Source organism: Zootoca vivipara, chromosome 13 (genome assembly GCF_965207765.1).
Source record: "Zootoca vivipara chromosome 13, rZooViv2.hap1.1, whole genome shotgun sequence".
Classification (NCBI taxonomy): Eukaryota; Metazoa; Chordata; class Lepidosauria; order Squamata; family Lacertidae; genus Zootoca; species Zootoca vivipara.
In genome coordinates this window covers 23810462-23828354 of record NC_142596.1, presented here as the reverse complement: position 1 = coordinate 23828354, position 17893 = coordinate 23810462, and positions in this window count along the sequence as shown.

Below are 17893 nucleotides of genomic sequence, written 5' to 3'. Positions count from 1 at the left end.
GGTAGGGGGTTGGTCTGGGTGGCCTTCGTGGTCTATTCCAACTCTATGATTCTATGCTGCTATGGCTCTAATTAGTTGTCCTAGAAACCCCTGGCCAGCACTCAGCTAACGCTTGGCGAGGGGTCAGACTGGATGGCCCCTGCGGTCTCCTCCAACTCTATGTTTCTATGACTCTATGATTCCAGTTAGTTGTTCGCAGATATACACCTGGCCAAAGGCGCTGGCCGAAAAATGCAACAGGTCACCAACCAACTTTAAATGCTCCCTATAAATCGTTAACTAGCTTATTATCTCTTGAACATTAATCACCCTATGGTAAACTCAATTGTTTACTATGAATATTATTAATAAAGTCCAGTTATTAATAACGTCCGGCCAGCCGCCAGGGTGCACTAGCTCGCCAAATGCCACAGAATTATATAGCCAATAGGGTGCACTAGTTCACCTAATGCCACAGAACTATATGGCCGTAAATATAGCCAGGCAGCACAAGTGGCCCCCCTCAAGATGGCCGCTGAAGAAGGGACAGGGTTTACCCACACCTAAAATGGCTGCTGAAGGGGAGACAGGGTTTTCCCGCCTAAAATGGCTGCCGGGACAGGGTTTTTGCCGCACCCAAAATGGCTGCCGGCAGGAGTACTACACGTGGCCACACTCAAGATGGCGACTGAAGAAGGGAGAGGGCTTGCCCACAACCCAAATGGCTGCCGGACAGGGTACACGTGGCCGGCAAAACAACAAGCGCGGGCAACTAACCAGAACCCAAGCAAATCAACATCAACAGGATACACGTGGCCGGCGAAACAGCAAGCCCAGATAACAAAGGAGAACCCTAGCAAAATAATAACAACCCTCAACAGGACACCCTCCACCCGTTTCAAAGGGGAGAATGCAAGGAATCTCCAAGATTTACGACGGTGGGGGGGGGGCCCACGTTCACTCACCCAGCTTCACTGCGATGTGTATGAAGGTCCAAGGCACGAGGGTGGAGAGAGGGGGGGCAGCCGCCTCCACTCTTAGTCCAAACCCACCCAGCGGGCTTGATATCAAGGAAAAATAAAGTGAGTAAGGCTCCGCAGTGGATGGGGTGCTCCGGTAACCTCGGCGCTCCCACGGTTGCTAAACTGTTTCCGCCGCTGCAGCTGGTGAGCGGACCGAGGACGATCTGCTGATCGGATGAAAGAAGCTTGAGCCCTCGGCTCGGCTCCGCGACGTTCCCCGCTCTGCTTCCCGAGCTGCGGGTCGCTGGCTGCTTCTCCACACCCGGAAGCAAAGCAGCGGAGAACAGCTGATGGGCGGCTTCGCTCTTAAGCGAAGACGAAAACAGCGAGGCACAGCCGGAAAAAACTAACCGCCACGAGGCTAGCAGAGAGCAAGCTAGCTGCCACACGATGCCCCAGAGGAAAATGAGGACGAAAAACAACTGCAGGCAAACGGAAAAACACAAGCGCAGCGCTGAACTGTTCGCTCCGGCGAACAAGGGAATAAAGAGGACGGCTTCCCGCCTGCGGGGAGCTTTAAATCCGCTGGCTCCGCCCCGACCGTTCTCATTGGCCGGTCGGGGATGACGCAGGCGGGAAGCCACCATCGCGTAGGGGCTGAACTCGCAGCCCCTACGCGGTGGTGCAGTCGGTCGGCCCACAACGCCACTTCCGTCGCAGGCGCGGAAGTGGCTTTGTGGTATTGGGACAGTTATCATGATCCCAATACTGTCAGGGGCGCCTTGCCCATAGAGGCAAGTGGCACAGGGCGCCAGGGCACCAAGTTCTGGAGTGCATGTCCCATAACTCCCTGCTGAATTCCTGTACTTTTTCATATTCCGAACGATCCATGTCCTGCTTTTGGTGTGCTCTATGGGGCAAGAGTGCCTTTCCGGATGGCAGCAATGCGACAACATCGCAGAACCATTGTGAAACAACTAATAAATGTGTGGCCACCCCAGTATAACCCCACCACTAAATGCACTGCTATTGCATCAATGGCACGATGCAGAATAGACACACATTAAAAACAAAACAAACAAGAAAGCATTTGGCTATCCAAAGCAGAGCATCCTATTTTGCAGCATGGCACACTGGGAGAAAGAAGGGAAAACAGGTGATTATCATCATTGTGCATTCATCCCAAATGGCAGTCAATTGGCTGTTTATACAGCCTGCTTAATTTCTCCTTTCCTCCAACAAAAGGAAAATTGGTGCATTTTCTAAAATAAGCGGGTTTCCCCCCCCCACTTTCATTTGTAATTCTCTCCTAGTGCCTGAGAAGTGGAGTCTTATTCCCTACTGATTGATTCTTATCTTTTTTGTATAATTCAATTTTGTTCTATCTTTATGTGCAAGGTTCATCCTTGATGATGTGATGGCTGTTGGCTCCCAATTCTTGACAGTGGATATGTTAGGAGAATTGGAAGCTGCCTTTGGCTGCGTCAGATTTTGTATCCACGTAACTCAGTATTGTTCACACTGACAGGCAGCAGCTTGTAATTTCTTATTTTCTTTTCCTTTAGCTACAGGCTAAAGAACAGGACCTTCCCTACCAATCATACATGGCTGATTCTGAAGGAGGCACATATGTATTTTCATAGAGTTTATATGCGTTGTTGTAGGTATCTGTGTGCTGAGTGTAAACCAGAGTGTATATGCACATAGTAGTACATGTATAACAATGCATAGAATATTATGTGTATAATAACACATAGAATAATGCATATCATGTGCTAGAATTGTTCATATTTTTAATACAACTGCGAGATCGGTATGTGTGGGTGTGTGGAATCTGTGCAGATTAACTTGACATTTAGATCTTCAGAAAATTTCACCCCTAGTTCCACTCTGGGTTCATTCTTTGCTCATTCCAAAAATGAGGAGCCACCACTGAGAAGGCCCTGTCACAGGTTAAACCCAATAGTATGGATGCTGAATCAACAGGTCATCAGGAGGAGTCCTCAGACAAACCTCCTAATGGTGAGAGCTATTCGGATGTGGGGAAGTCAGCCTCAGAAGATAGCTGTTTCTCCTTTGATGGAGGCATTTAATCAGGTGTTGGGGGGGCACCTATCAGAGATGTTACTGTTGCAAGTTCCTGCACTGCAGATCCTGCTTTTGGGTTGCTCCAGATGATTTCAATCTCCCAACTCTATTATTCTGTACCTAATCGTAAGTGTTGCCTTTCCTTGAAACTCCCGCATGATCAAGCTCCCCATCTTCAGCATCCTTACATAGTGTTGGCGGGGGGGGGGTGATCAGTCTGGATGATATCCTGGGTTTCTTCCAGCTCTTGTGACCCTGTATCTGTGAGGCTATAATGTATAAGAGGGAAGCTTCTTCTTTGCGGACCACTCATAGCTGAGTAAGAATGTCTTCCATAAACACAGTTTTAACAGTGGTTCCATAAGTGACTGTGGAGAGCAGTTCTAGATCCACAAGTCCTTCCACAGTGGGGACATTGGTTTCCAGGTGGGAGTTGATCATGGTGAGGGTTTGCCAAACTTGCCTTCCTCTTAGCACATTTCTCCCTTGCATCCTGAGATCAAGTTTCTTCAAAGCCCATGACACCTTTGGTAAAGGCTGTTCTCCAATTGGAGCGCTCGCAGGCCAGTGTTTCCCAGTTGTCAGTGTTTATACTACATTTTTCTAGGTTTGCCTTGAGAGAGTCTTTAAACCTCTTTTGTTGACCACCGCGGTGCATTACGCTTTCCATTTTCAGTTCACAATAGAGTCGTTTGGAAGTCGATAATCAGGCATCCGCACAACATGACCAGCCCAACAAAGTTGATGTTGAAGAATCACCAACATCAGGGAAACTAGTGTCCATGCCAAACTGATCCTTTTCTCTAGGTAATGGTTTCAGATGGCCAGTTAACTGCTCATCCTGCATCTCAGAGAATGAGCTGGGTGATGCTGCTCTCCAGGAAATTGGGTAGGCATCTTCCCCAAACCCTCTCAACTGGCTGGAGGCCACATGATCCTAGGTAAAATAAGGATAGCCAGCATCACTGTGTGTGAGAGCTGGAAGCTGGATGTTGGAGGCCAGAGAGACAGGGGCATGTCTTGCTCTATATGCTGATCTCTGCTGGACTTTGGAGTTTAACTGGAAACCTAAAGGAGAAGAACAATCTACAGAAGTGTCAATGCTGTGAGCCCTCCACCCTATGCTCAGCGAGTAGTGCTGTGGTCTAAACCACTGAGCCTCTTGGGCTTGCCGAACAGAAGGTCAGCGGTTCAAATCCCCATGATGGGGTGAGCTCCCATTGCTCTGTCCCAGCTCCTGCCCACCTAGCAGTTTGAAAGCACCCCAGTGCAAGTAGATAAATAGGTACCACTGCAGTGGGAAGGTAAACGGCGTTTCCATGTGCTCTGGCTTCTGTCACGGTGTCCTGTTAGGCCAGAAGCAGTTTCGTCATGGTAGCCACATGAGCTGGAAAGCTGTCTGTAGACAAACACCAGCTCCTTCGGCCTGAAAGTGAGATGAGCACCACAACCCCCATAGTCATCTTTGACTGGACTTAACCGTCCAGGGGTCCTTGGATGTAAGGGGGAGAGAGTATAGAGAACCTCCCCCTCTCATCAGGAGCAGTCCATCCCCAAGCAGCCATGAAAGCGCAGGGTCTGAAGGGACTAGTCAGGAAACGGAGAGGGAGTGCCAGGTCTCTGGCAGCATGGGAGAGCCCCTACTCCTCAGGTGGGAAGAGAGAGAGGCAGGAAGGGGGGACAGGGGAAAAACGGATCGCACACCCTTTCCCCCGGCACCGGAATTAAGGAGGAGGAGAAAGGGGAGGAGATTCACTGTCCCGAGGCTTTTATGTTGGTCAAAGTCGCGAAAAGGGGCAGTGCCGGATTCTGAAACGGAATGAGAAGACATGAAACCGACAGCTCACTACACTGTAAATAATGCGCACCAATAAAGACTTTTAAAAGACAAGTACTGTATGTGGAAGGTTGTTACTCAGGAGTAGTCGTAACAACCTCTGACATTTACCTTTTACCTTTATGCTCAGGGTGTATCTATGCTGACCCTCGTTGCAAGGAAACTGCACCCGGGGTACAGTGCAGGCATGTCTGGTACCACTAACCGCTCAGAGATCCTGGTGGCACATAACAACATCATCTTGTGCATCTTCAGTTAAATATTTGAATCATGCCATGCAGTTGGAGCACCATATGTCATTAAAATATTTCATTCTGTAGACAATGATGGCATAGAATTGCTTCCTCACAGTCAGTGATTTTGCATCATCAGTGTATATATAACCATGAAACATCATCTCATTTACTGGGGGAGATTGTGGCTTCATAGTAGAGCAACTCCATTGCAGGCAGAAAGTCCTGGCTCCAATCCTTGGCATCTCCAGGTAGGGCCGGGACTGTCCCCTGCTGCAACCCTGGAGGGCTGCTGCCAGTCAGTGTAAAAGGCACTGTGCTAGATGGACCCATGATCGGAGTATAAGACAGCTTCCTACGCTCCTATGTTACATAATGGAATCCTAGTTTTTTGAAACACATGTCCTGGAATTTTCACAGGATCAATTAACAGTTTGTGACATCCATGAAGAAAAAAGGGTTGGGAACATGACAAGGAGGTCAGGTGTCAGCCTTGGAGGAGGGTGTGGGCTCAGAGATGAGAAACTGATTCACCGTTTTTGGGTTACACTGACTTACGACAATTAAGTATTTTTATAGCTTGCCCTTCAGTACGCAATGGCCCAAGACATTCTGTGCCCCAGATTTAAGGATTAGCATTCAGTTTAAATTCAACAGTCTTCTGTATAAGCTTGCCTGTTTTCTCACAAGCCTTGCTAAGGATGTGTTTTAAAAAATGCAATCTTTAGATAAATGTCTGCCCTTTGTGGAAAGAGATTAGTGACAAAAGTCTTGTGCTTCCTGCTCTTTTTGCACTTCTGGCAGGAGAGTGGAATTGCTCAGGACACATTCATGCAATGGCGCACGCAGGGGAGAGAAGGTTCGTCCTGCAAGAGTTGCGGCATTGGTCAGATTCCTAGGCGGGGGCTATCTTATTCTCAAGAGCATTCCCAAAAGATGATGGAAGGCTTTGCTTGGATTAGCATTACTGAATCCTTCTAACGAATTTCTCCAGAAGAGAAGTTCTTTTCTGCCCCTAGAGAGATTTTTGGGGATTTGCAAAAAAAAAAAGGCTCGAAGGTTTGACGGAAAGTTGTTTGCAGAAAGCAACACCGTGGGGTCCTGCAGCACAGCACAGCTGCTGCCATCATCAGCCAGGCCTGTTCATCACATCCAAACACACCCACTGTCCCAAACCACACTGCAAAAGTGGGTTTGCATTCACCAAGGTTGACAGATTTATTAAAGCTGATGTGTGCTTTATGGCTTCACAAATTCAAAGGCCAGTAGAGGCGGGAGGGAACCTGACAAGACCCTTAGCTACACAAATGCTTCTTGTGTGCCCTGCCAAGGGAAGTCTCTGTTTGGTCATCTTGTCTCTGTCTCTTTGGAGAACTGCTACTTTGGTCCTTAATGGCATCATTGCCTGCTTCAAAGCAGAGACTTCTAAATGCGGGGATTTTCCTTCTGCAGGGAAAATGCCATTGCAGTCTAGTCACTAGGCGGCTCTGGACTTAATTGGATTTGGAAGGGCAATGGGGCAGTTAGATATTTTTAAACTTGGTACTTTAATGGTCTCAGAGATACATAGGTAAAGGTAAAGCGACCCCTGACCATTAGGTCCAGTTTTGACTGACTCTGGGGTTGCGGCGCTCATCTCGCGTTATTGGCCGAGGGAGCTGGAGTACAGCTTCTGGGTCATGTGGCCAGCATGACAAAGCCGCTTCTGGTGAACCAGAGCAGCACACGGAAACGCCGTTTACCTTCCCGCTGTAGCGGTACCTATTTATCTACTTGCACTTTGACGTGCTTTCAAACTGCTAGGTTGGCAGGAGCTGGGACCGATCAGCAGGAGCTCACCCCGTCAGGGGGATTAAAACCACCGACCTTCTGATTGGCAAGCCCTAGGCTCTGTGGTTTAACCCACAGAGATACATGCACTATCTTTAAATGGCAATGTGCATTACTGCAAAGTGTGGTCAGCTAACCCTGCTGCATTTGAAGGTCCTGACATCTGCCCCAAAGCTCTGGTCTGATAGTAAAGGTAAAGGTAAAGGACCCCTCGATGGTTAAGTCCAGTCAAATGCGACTATGGGGTTGCGGCACTCATCTCGCTTTCAGGCCGAGGGAGGTGGCCTTTGTCCACAGACAGCTTTCCGGGTCATGTGGCCAGCATGACTAAAACACTTCTGCCACAACAGAACACCGTGACAGAAACCAGAGTGCACGAAAATGCCGTTTACCTTCCCACCGCAGTGCTACCTATTTATCTACTTGCTCTGATGTGCTTTTGAACTGCTAGGTTGGCAGAGGCTAGGACAGGCTGTCCCATCCTCTTTAGACTCTTTTTCAAACTTATAAACTTGCAAGATTGTTATTGTACTGATTCTAAACTTTACCTAATACAGTGTTTATACAAATGAAATTGTCCATGGCAAGTCTACATTTATACGCAACTTGTTCATGTGTTGCAAATATATGCATATCTTCCATCCACCCATTGAAGGGAGCCACATTTTTATTCTTCCAGTTCATCAATACCAGTCTTTTTTGCCCTAGTAAGGGCACAGATAATCCATTCATACTATCCCTTAGTTAGATTCCATGTATTGGGAATATAATTCAAAAGGATATTTTCCTCTGCAAATTTAAGATTTTTCCGTACAATCACATTAATCATTTCTATCACCTTCTCCCCAAAATTTACCAAAGTGGACCACATTTTGTAGATTCACTTAAATAGGGGGTCATCTGTTGGGGGACGGGGGCATCTGTCAGGGATTCTTAAACTGTGATTCCTACATTGCAGGAGGTTGGACTAGATGACTCTTGGGGTCCCTTCCAACTCAACCATTCTAAGATTCTGTCTTATCTTCTTTCTTGTACCTCTTCTGTCAACTCTTCAATCAAGATTAAGTCCCAAACATGAGCATACCAAACTGCATATAAATTTGCATTCAGTGTCCTGCAGTGCCTAGCAAGAGGAGCTGCAGTTATAAGGTGCATAATTAAGTCCTTCCCTTTCTTAATCCCAAGTGTTGCCATTCTAGAACTCAGCAGGGAGGTGGGTGGAGGCAAACCTCAAACTAGTTGGCTCTGCCTCTCTTTTTTTTTTTAAATATATTTTTATTAATTTTCCAATTAAAACCAATTATATCACATTCATTATTTCAAATTATACACATATATATATCAATCAAACCGAATGTTATGCCAAATCGTCTAGAGAATTTTTTATTTGGGTTCCCATGCTTCAAGAAATTGGGGATTCCTCGCAACCGTCCACTGCCGTCTTTTTTCTAAAGTTCAAATCGTCCTCCAAGTTCATAATAATCCAGATCTTCCCCTTACAGTCACATAGATGTTTTCCACTTTCAACCGATTGTTTCCCAGCTGCTGAGATAAATATCAAACAAGGTTTCACAAATGTTCTTTCTCCTGTGTGGGTTAATCAGTCCAGCCTCCCCATAAATCTTCTTAGTCTGGAGCTCCCTGTTGCGTCGAAGCAGCGCCATCTTAAAAAGCTCAAATCACTTTAGTTTTCTCTCATAGCCATGAAGATTAACGATCTTTATAAAATTTACAGCTTTTCCAGGCAGAAGACCCAAACATCAAACCATAAACTCTTGGTAAATTAATGGATCTCCTTGCCCTATAGCTGAACTTAGCTTCAGGTCGCTGCTCCAATTCAAAGTGCGTCACAGCTCATAAATCCCCCGAACGCGTCCAGGACTCCTTCCGTCCGACTAGGGGGGGGGGCTTTTCTCATCGGCAACTCCACATCTTTAAAAAATATGCTCAGTAACAACAGTTTATAAAGTTCAACTCACACAGTCTTTTGCTTCTCTTTCACTCCAAACAAGCCAGGACATCGCGTCTGGGAAGGTACGAAGTAACTCATATGAAGAAGAAAAAAAAAAAACTCAATTCCCTTATCGCTCCGTCCCCATCAATCCTTCTTCCAGATGATATACAGCCTTTGACTCCTCTCCCTCAGCAGCATAAATTTCTCAGCAGTAAACAGCGCTTCTTCCCCTCCTTCTGAAGTATGTCCATAGTTTTAAGCCTAATTATCTTCTTTAACCATGGAAATCCCCGCCATGCAGATTAGCGTCCGGGAGTCCTGGCCCTCGTAAGTGCTTTTCAGCCCAAGCTCCCCCCACTCCATAAACAGTCGGAGTGGGTCTGGGGGCATCGCGGGCCAGCGGCCCCTCTCCGTAACCCCCGGAGAGGGTAGGGGGTTGCCATTTACTCCCCTAGCAACCGCCAAATTCCTTACGAAGGTCAGAGGGATGGAAAACAGGTCCGCCATTCCTGCCGGCGGAAACCGGAACCCCCTAGTTGGCTCTGCCTCTCATTGACTCTGGTGCCCCCTGCTGTGCATCTCCCTAAATTCCACCCTACCGTACCAGCATACAGTACTGCACATTTGTAGGGACGCGGGTGGCGCTCTGGTCTAAACCACTGAGCCTCTTGGCTTGCGGATTGGAAGGTCGGCGGTTCAAATCCCCGCAACGGAGTGAGCGCCTGTTGCTCTGTCCCAGCTCCTGCCAACCTAGCACTTCAAAAGCACGCCAGTGCAAGTGGATAAATAGGTACCACTGTGGCGGGAAGGTAAACGGCATTTCCATGCGCTCTGGCTTCTGTTCAGTAGCACCAGTAGCAGTTTAATCATGATGGCCACATGACCCGGAAAGCTGTCTGTGGACAAATGCCAGCTCCTTCAGTCTGAAAGAGAGATGAGTGCCGCACCCCATGGGACTAGATTGCATTTAGCTGGAGGTTACTTCAGAGAAAGCATGCATGGGATTGGACTCTTGGTTAACAGGATGTGCGGAGGAAGGCAAATTCTCCTCCTACTTACATGTACAGGGCAGTAGGAGACCACAGCCAATGAATGTGATTTCTGGAGCCAGGATAAGATTGTTCACAGGCTTGATCAGTGAGAGGGAGAGAAAGATTGCCATTTCTAAGGGGTCTTGCTAGTGGTGGTCCTGTGGGGAAATGGATTGCCCCCAGTACTTCTGGGTGGCCTTTTTCTGAATATCCTGGATACTTTGGAGTGGGTGATGAAGGAGGAGATTGAACTCAGGGATGAACTGAGTTCCTGGGGAGGATATTAATTTGTGAAAATAAATTAATTTAAGATTACTACAACCAGAGGTGATTTGAGGGAAATGAGAGAATGGAATTAACTTGAGCAAGATCTGTTGAGCGATTAAATGGGAGGTAAATGAATTGAAGGAGTGATTTGGGGTGACCAAGCTTGGGGTGCAAATGAATTAAAGAACCTACAGGTATGTGGGTTCTTTAATTCATTTGCACCACAAATGATTTTGGAGAAGGGACTTTGTTGGCTTGCCTACTGTGACATTTAATAGAAACAGAATTGTAGCATTGGAAGAGACCCCCTAGGGCAGGCACCCCCAAACTCAGCCCTCCAGATGTTTTGGGACTACAACTCCCATCATCCCTGACCACAATTTAAGGTCACACACACACACACACACACACACACGTTCATAAATGTACCAAGCAAACACGTACATAAAAATATAAACCACATGTCTAGAGCAGCACAGTCCAAATCAGGAAATGGCAGGAAAGCTGCTACTGCTACACCCCACCAGGTGCTTCAAATACACACTTTCTTGTGGGGAAGGTGTTACTGCTCCGTTTCATCCCGAATTCAGATATTGTGTGCTCTGAAAATTGGAGAACTGTGCAGGAAATTTAAGAAGTTAACAAAAGCTGCCCTACACAAGAGAGAGTAGGGGACTTAGTGGTAATCATCCAACTGGCCCAAAGTTTGTTTTTGTCCCTCCAACTCCTCTCCGGCACTTTTCCCTTTGCTTGTAACCATGCTGAACATCACACATCCATCTCCCATGGCAGGAAAGAAGAAATTGTTTCAAGCACATTTAATCTTGTGATCTAATGCAAAAAGGGGGAGGAGGAAATCTGGCCAACAGCAAGCTGGCATCCTCTAATTTAGGCAAATTCAGGACACACAGACACATATATGGCTTACTGGTACCTCCCGCTGAAGTTTAAAGTGTGTGCTTTTTAGATCTAGGCAAGTAGTGACAATACAGTGACAATCTCTCTCTCTCCCTGACACCACTACTGCCTTCCACTTTGTGGAGAGGGCGGGTCCTGCTGCCAGATAGCTCACTGTTACCTTTGGCAACCTTTAGCTCATTTGGACAGAGACAGGGTTTGTGGGAGGGAGGATAGCTTGGCCTCGGCTCACCTCTCCCACTTGAATGTTTGATGATCAGCTCACAGATGACAGGACTGGAAGAAATGAACCTCTTGTGCGACCAGCCAGCTAAATCCTTCCCTCTTTCTCCTCCTCTTTGGCACCACCTCACTTCACTCTCCCACCCTGAATAAAGGAGAAGATGCATCTATGTTTGCTTTCAGATTATTGAGCATTCGTTCTGATTTGTTTTCAAGGAGGTTCCACCATACATTTAAAGTGCTGTGGTCTCACTTTAAACAGTCATGGCTCCCCCACCCCCACCCCCGGCCAAAAAAATAAATTACGGGAGCTGTAGTTTGTTAAGGGTGCTGTGAGTTGTCAGGAGACCCCTCATTCTTTGCAGAAAATTACAAGTCCCAGGCATCCACAAACTTCGGCCCTCCAGATGTTTTCCCATCTTCCCTGACCACTGGTCCTGTTAGCTAGGGATCATGGAGTTGTAGGCCAAAACATCTGAAGGGCTGCAATTTGGAGGTGCCTGGTTTAACCATCAATCCCTCTTCCCAGAAGACATCTGAAGGCAGTCCTCTTTGGGGAAGTGTTTAATGTTTGATGTTTTAACCTGTTTTTAATATTCTTTTGGGAGCCACCCAGAGTGGCTGGGGAAACCCAGCCAGATGGGCGGGGTATAAATTATTATTATTATTATTATTATTATTATTATTATTATTATTATTAAAAGATGTTGATCCTCCCAAAGTTTCTCTATCTGTTTCAACTTCTGCCGATGACTATCATGCCTAAACATCTTAAAGTTCAGCAGAGATCATTGAGTAAATTCATTCATAGGGGAAAGAAAGTCCAGTTATGCAGCAGTATATTGTATAATAATGCCAACAATGTTTAATAGACTATTGTATTTTAATATTCTGTTGGAAGCCGCCCAGAGTGGCTGGGGAGACTCAGCCAGATGGGCGAGGTATAAATAATAAATTATTGTTATAATTAGTATAATTATAATTATTATAACAAGGGAGGTCTGAGAGTGCCCCGTTTGCTTATACATTATAAGGCATTCCAAGTCAGGAACTTGGTCTCTCTTTGATTCAAGATCCACGAGGAAAACCACGGATTGATATAGACTTGGAAGATCGGAAGTTTAGGGTATTTCCCTTAATGTACTCAGTACATTAAGTGTTTGGCAAACAATACACAAGAAAGCCATTCCTCCTAATTCCACTTAAATACCACCCCAAGTTTTGTGAAGCTGGAAATATGATGGACTGTGAAGAGGGGGAACAAGCAGGTCTCTATAGACTCAGGGATTTAATGCACATGGTTCCCCACTACGTAAATAACAGATTTGAGCTAAAATTTCCAATGTAATGTAATGTGGTTGTGGTTTAATTTTAATCCATTGTTTTTATTTCTGTTAAGACCATTCAAGCAGACAGAGAGTTGACCACTTTAGAATAAATTATGGTCAATGTTCCTGCTACCTCAAAGGGTGTAGTATCAACTATAGACAAAATATTAATGGAGGTAGAATTTGGCACATCTTATGGCCACAAAAATTCCCTGCGAAACGGACCTTCAAGTAATGAAACATGCTTTGAGGGGAAAACACATTTTAAAACAGTTTTGGCCCAATTAAGGGAATCTTCTTTGAAACTCTTACACAGGTGGCATCTTTCCCCCTTGTGAATATCCCACATGATACCAGGGGCAACATCAACCTGTTGGAGGGGATATGGAGAGACTGGATCCTACAGACATGTGTGGTGGTTTTGCAAATCTGTTTACCCATTTTGGGTTTTGGTATTCAAAGAGTTGAGTTTAATATACAAACTGGAGCTGCAGCCTTCCCCTCAACTTGCTTTACTTGGAATAAAGGACATGTCTGCTCCCCCAGTTGCTCATAAAGAACTTTTAATGTTCCTCCTTGCGGCAGCACATCATTCATGTGATGATGGTGCACTGCCTTGGACTTGAATATTGAAGCATGGTGCTCCAGAGCATGGACAATGGCCCTGGCTGAAAAGCTGACATGCCAGATTCATGTGACGAAGGGAATTCTAACCCCAATCTTTAATGTGTGGCAACCGTTTTTGGATTATGTGTGTCAAGAAGGTTGTGTTTATAACTCTCCGACATCTCATGGTAATACTGGTATGTGGAAAGATTTTTTGGAGTGAACTGAAAGAATTGACATTTTTAAGCAATGTAGTTGGTATGTTGTGACTTGTGGTGTTTTACGTGTGAGGTGAAAAAATGAACATTAATCAGAAAAATAAACCACACAACAGGGAACTCTGAGAGTTGTAGCTCTGTGAGGGGAATAGGGGTCGTCAGGGGTTGCCTGGCGTGCTCTGGTCCATGGGGTCACAAAGAGTCGGATACGACTAAACGACTAAACAACAACAACAACTCTCATTGCCCTTCATAGAATCGTGGAATTGTAGAGTTGGAAGCAACCTTTAATGAACGCCTGCTCCCAGGATTCTCTGAGGAATGGCATGACTGTCTGAGGGGGTATCATAATGCTTTCAATGTATGGTGTGGATGTGGAAAATGTTGCGTCAAGCATCAATCTACACTTTACCAAGCATTCCCTCATCACTTTTTTTTACACAAAGAAGTCTCCTTTCGGAAGTGGCTTTGTTGTGCAAATGGCCAAATCTGTTTTAACTGCACAGCCTGAATTTGCCACAGCCTTCCATGATGATTCCTGAACAATTCTGAACATATCAGGAAAATATATAAACATTGAATCAACATTTCAGTCGGCCCATTCAAACATCTAACATCAATAAATTCAAGAGATTGTGCACTGGATCATACGGAAGCTTCGCAATAAAAATCCTAAGAATCCAAGTTAACAGCTACGGTAAATGGTCTGTCAGTGCAAACTGAAATACAGAGAAGCCAATGTATGATCTTATTTCTACCTAATCATTAACAATTCATTTCCAAACTTAAGCCTGCAATCAGCATATCAGCAAATCAATCAAAAGCTCTTCATCCCATTAAATTCAAAATCGCACAGTCCACCAACAATTCAAATTGAAAGGGTTTAGCAATAAAATAACACCATTTCTGAATTAGGAGCAAATGTAATATGGTCACATTTTTCTCCTACCCTGGCGAAAGAGGCTTTCACTGTTCTGCTTCACTTCTCAGGGCACTTTAGAATACATTTAGAATATCAGTGGGTGTGGAGATTTGAGATTAACTTATTTTGTGACTTGGTCAAAGTTGGGGAATGGGTGTTCACTTTTCTTTTCAATAAACATTTCTGCAGCGTGCTGCAGCATCCCGGGCCACCCCCACTTCCTGAACTAAAAAGAAACAAAAACAAATCATGGGATGAGCTATTCACAATGCATCCTCCTGGGCTGTGATCGAGCCCCACAGTAGGCAAAAGATTCCTACGTGGACTAGGTGACCCTTGTCGTCCCTTCCAACTCTGCAATTCTGTGATTCTGCAAAGTGTGAGCACCCGGGAAGGTTGCAGAAGACACACAACTGGCCAATTATCTGTAGAATGAAAGACACTCACAAACTCTCCTCGGTCACCTCAAAAGTAGGGTAAGCTTCGCATAGGCATCTCAATTATTACTGTCAGATTCTGTCAGGTTCTGGACTAGGCGAGCGACTGGCTAATCCATCTGGGCTCTTCTGATGTTCTTAACAAAAATCCTGCACTTTTCCCCATGAGAATTTCACCAAACAATTTCTCCCCCTTTGATGATTTTTCAATGTGATCTCTTTTTCTCCTTCGTTGATAGGGAACGGCCGTGAAAAACGTGGGACAAACATTGGGCACACGCCTGGTCCAAAGGTTTGTAACACTAAATAAAATGTTTATACCAAAGTCACGGGGCGCTTCTGTGTTCCCTGTGGCATTGCCACTCACTTTTTATGGGGCATCCACGTGACACTGGCATCAAACTTTTGCCCTCATGTTTTCAGACTTGCAGAGTCACAGAATCATAGATCTGTATAGTTGGGAGAGACCACAAGCATCATCTTCTAGTCCAAGCTCCTACAACGCAAGAATTTTTCGCCCGTGGGGCTCAAGCCCATGACCCTGAGATTAAGAGTCTCATGCTCTACCGACTGAGCTAAGAATGAACTTTTGCATGCGTAAAGAATTGAGCCATGGGCGGTGCAGGTGGCCATTGTGTTACTTTTCCATCTTTCGGGAGAAGCATGGTTTTCATGTGCAACAAAATAGTAGGTACTTGAACCTATTGTCACCCACAAGTCCCTATCTCAGCACATCTTTACTATTTCTGTCCCAGTCTGAGCCATTATAGCTCTCTACGCCTTTTTTTTTCTTTTTAAATGATCTGTTAATTTGCACTGTTTCACCTGCCTTGTTAAACTCATTATTAAACGTAACAGCACTTGGATGAACAGGTGTTTTTGTGCAATTTGCGGAGGATTTTAAAACACTTTGACTTTCCTGTCTCGTCTGTTGGCACCCTTTTAACATAGTGCTTATTTTGGGGGTTGTTGTTTTAAAAAAAAGATAGTTATAAAAGATATTACTATATGATATACAGTGGTACCTCGGTTTATGAACACAATTGGTTCCGGAAGTCTGTTCATAAACTGAAGCGTTCATAAACTGAAGCGAACTTTCCCATTGAAAGTAATGGAAAGTGGATTAATCCGTTCCAGACAGTCCGCGGAGTACTTAAACTGAAGCGTTCATAAACTGAAGTGAACTTTCCCATTGAAAGTAATGGAAAGTGGATTAATCCGTTCCAGACGGGTCCGCGGAGTACTTAAACTGAAATGTTCATAAACTGAAGCATGGGTGTAATTGGTTCCGGAAGTCTGTTCATAAACTGAAGCGTTCATAAACTGAAGCGAACTTTCCCATTGAAAGTAATGGAAAATGAATTAATCCGTTCCAGATGGGTCTGCGGCGTTCATAAACCGAAAATTCATAAACCGAGGTGTTCATAAACCGAGGTTCCACTGTAATGCCGTTGAAATAACCACACACAGAAATGAAATAAGCAAGAACGGATGTAACATAATGGCTACGAGAGTCAAAATCCAAGGCTATAAACTATCTTACTGTATTTTGTACCAATTTAATCTAAGAGCACTTCCAGGCTGTCATGGTTTTCGTGACAAGCAGATACAGGCTGCACAATGAAAGCTGATCTGAAACTCTGGTGAAACAAACCGACCTCCGCCAAAGACTAAGCTTTCTTCCATAAGGAAAGTGACACGGGGAAGGGCACTGCAGAATGTATAAGGACAGCACTTGCTTTGGCACAGCATCAACAAAGCACCAACACCCCACCCTCTGCCAATGAAATAAAAGGAAGTCCTTCTTTATGCAGTGCATTGTTAAACTATGGAACTCATTGCCACAAGAGGCGGTGATGGCCATCAGTTAGGATGGCCTCAAAGGGGGATTGAACAAATTAATGGAACGAGAAGCCTATCAATGATTACTGGCCAGGATGGCTATGACACTCCCTTCACAATCGGCAGCAACAATGCTTCTGAATCGCAGTTGCAGGAACCACAGTGGGGGAGAGTGCTCTTGTGCTTGCGGGTTACCTACAGGCATCTGGGTGGACACTGTGAGAACAGGATGCTGGACTAGATGGGCCATTGGCCTGATTCAGAAGGTTCTTCTTATGTTCTTATATGAATGCTCATTAAGTAACCAAGGCTGTCTACTCGCCTTGCAAACAAATCAGGATGAACGCTCAATAAACACATCCATTGGAAGGGCCCTGACTGCCAGACTACCATCAGCTCCAGCCAGCATGAATAACGGGAGTCAACTAAAGCAGTGTTTCCCAACCTTGTGCCTCCAGATGTTTTCAGACTACAATTCCCATCATTCCTGACCACTGGTCTTGCTAGCTAGGGATGATGGAGTTGTAGTCCCAAAACATCTGGAGGCACAAGGTTGGGAAACACTGATCTAAAGTGCATCACATTGGCTACTTATGGTCTAAATCAGACATCCCCAAACTGCAGCCCTCCAGATGTTTTGGCCTACAACTCCCATGAGCCCTAGCTAACAGGACCAGTGGTTGGGGATGATGGGAATTGTAGTCCAAAACATCTGGAGGGCCAAAGTTTGGGGATGCCTGCTCTAAATGTTAACCCAAAAGGGAACACCCCAACCACTCAGCTGTCCTTAGAGAAGCCACACCTTTGAAGCCTCAATCTCCTGGGCATGGAAACTCCACCCTTCAAAGGAGAGGGACAGAGATGAAAATGCTGGCCTACCTTACCAGGTTGTAAGAGTGACAACAAAGTGGATTGCTAACAAGTGCTCTCTAAATGGCTCTTACTACTGCTGGCATTGTGAGATGTCTATCTACAGATGTGTTTTGTTTCTTGGGACTGGAAGGGGGATTCCAGTGTGTGTGTGTGTGTGTGTGTGTGTGTGTGTGAGAGAGAGAGAGAGAGAGAGAGAGAGAGAGAGAGAGAGAGAGAGAGAGAGAGAGAGAGAGAGAGAGAGAGAGAGAGAAACTTTGCAAAGGCTGTAGATGAGGAGGGAGGATTGGAGAGGGGGAGGAGAGAGGGAGGGAAGGAGGGGAGGCTTATCTCTCTCTCTCTCTTTCTC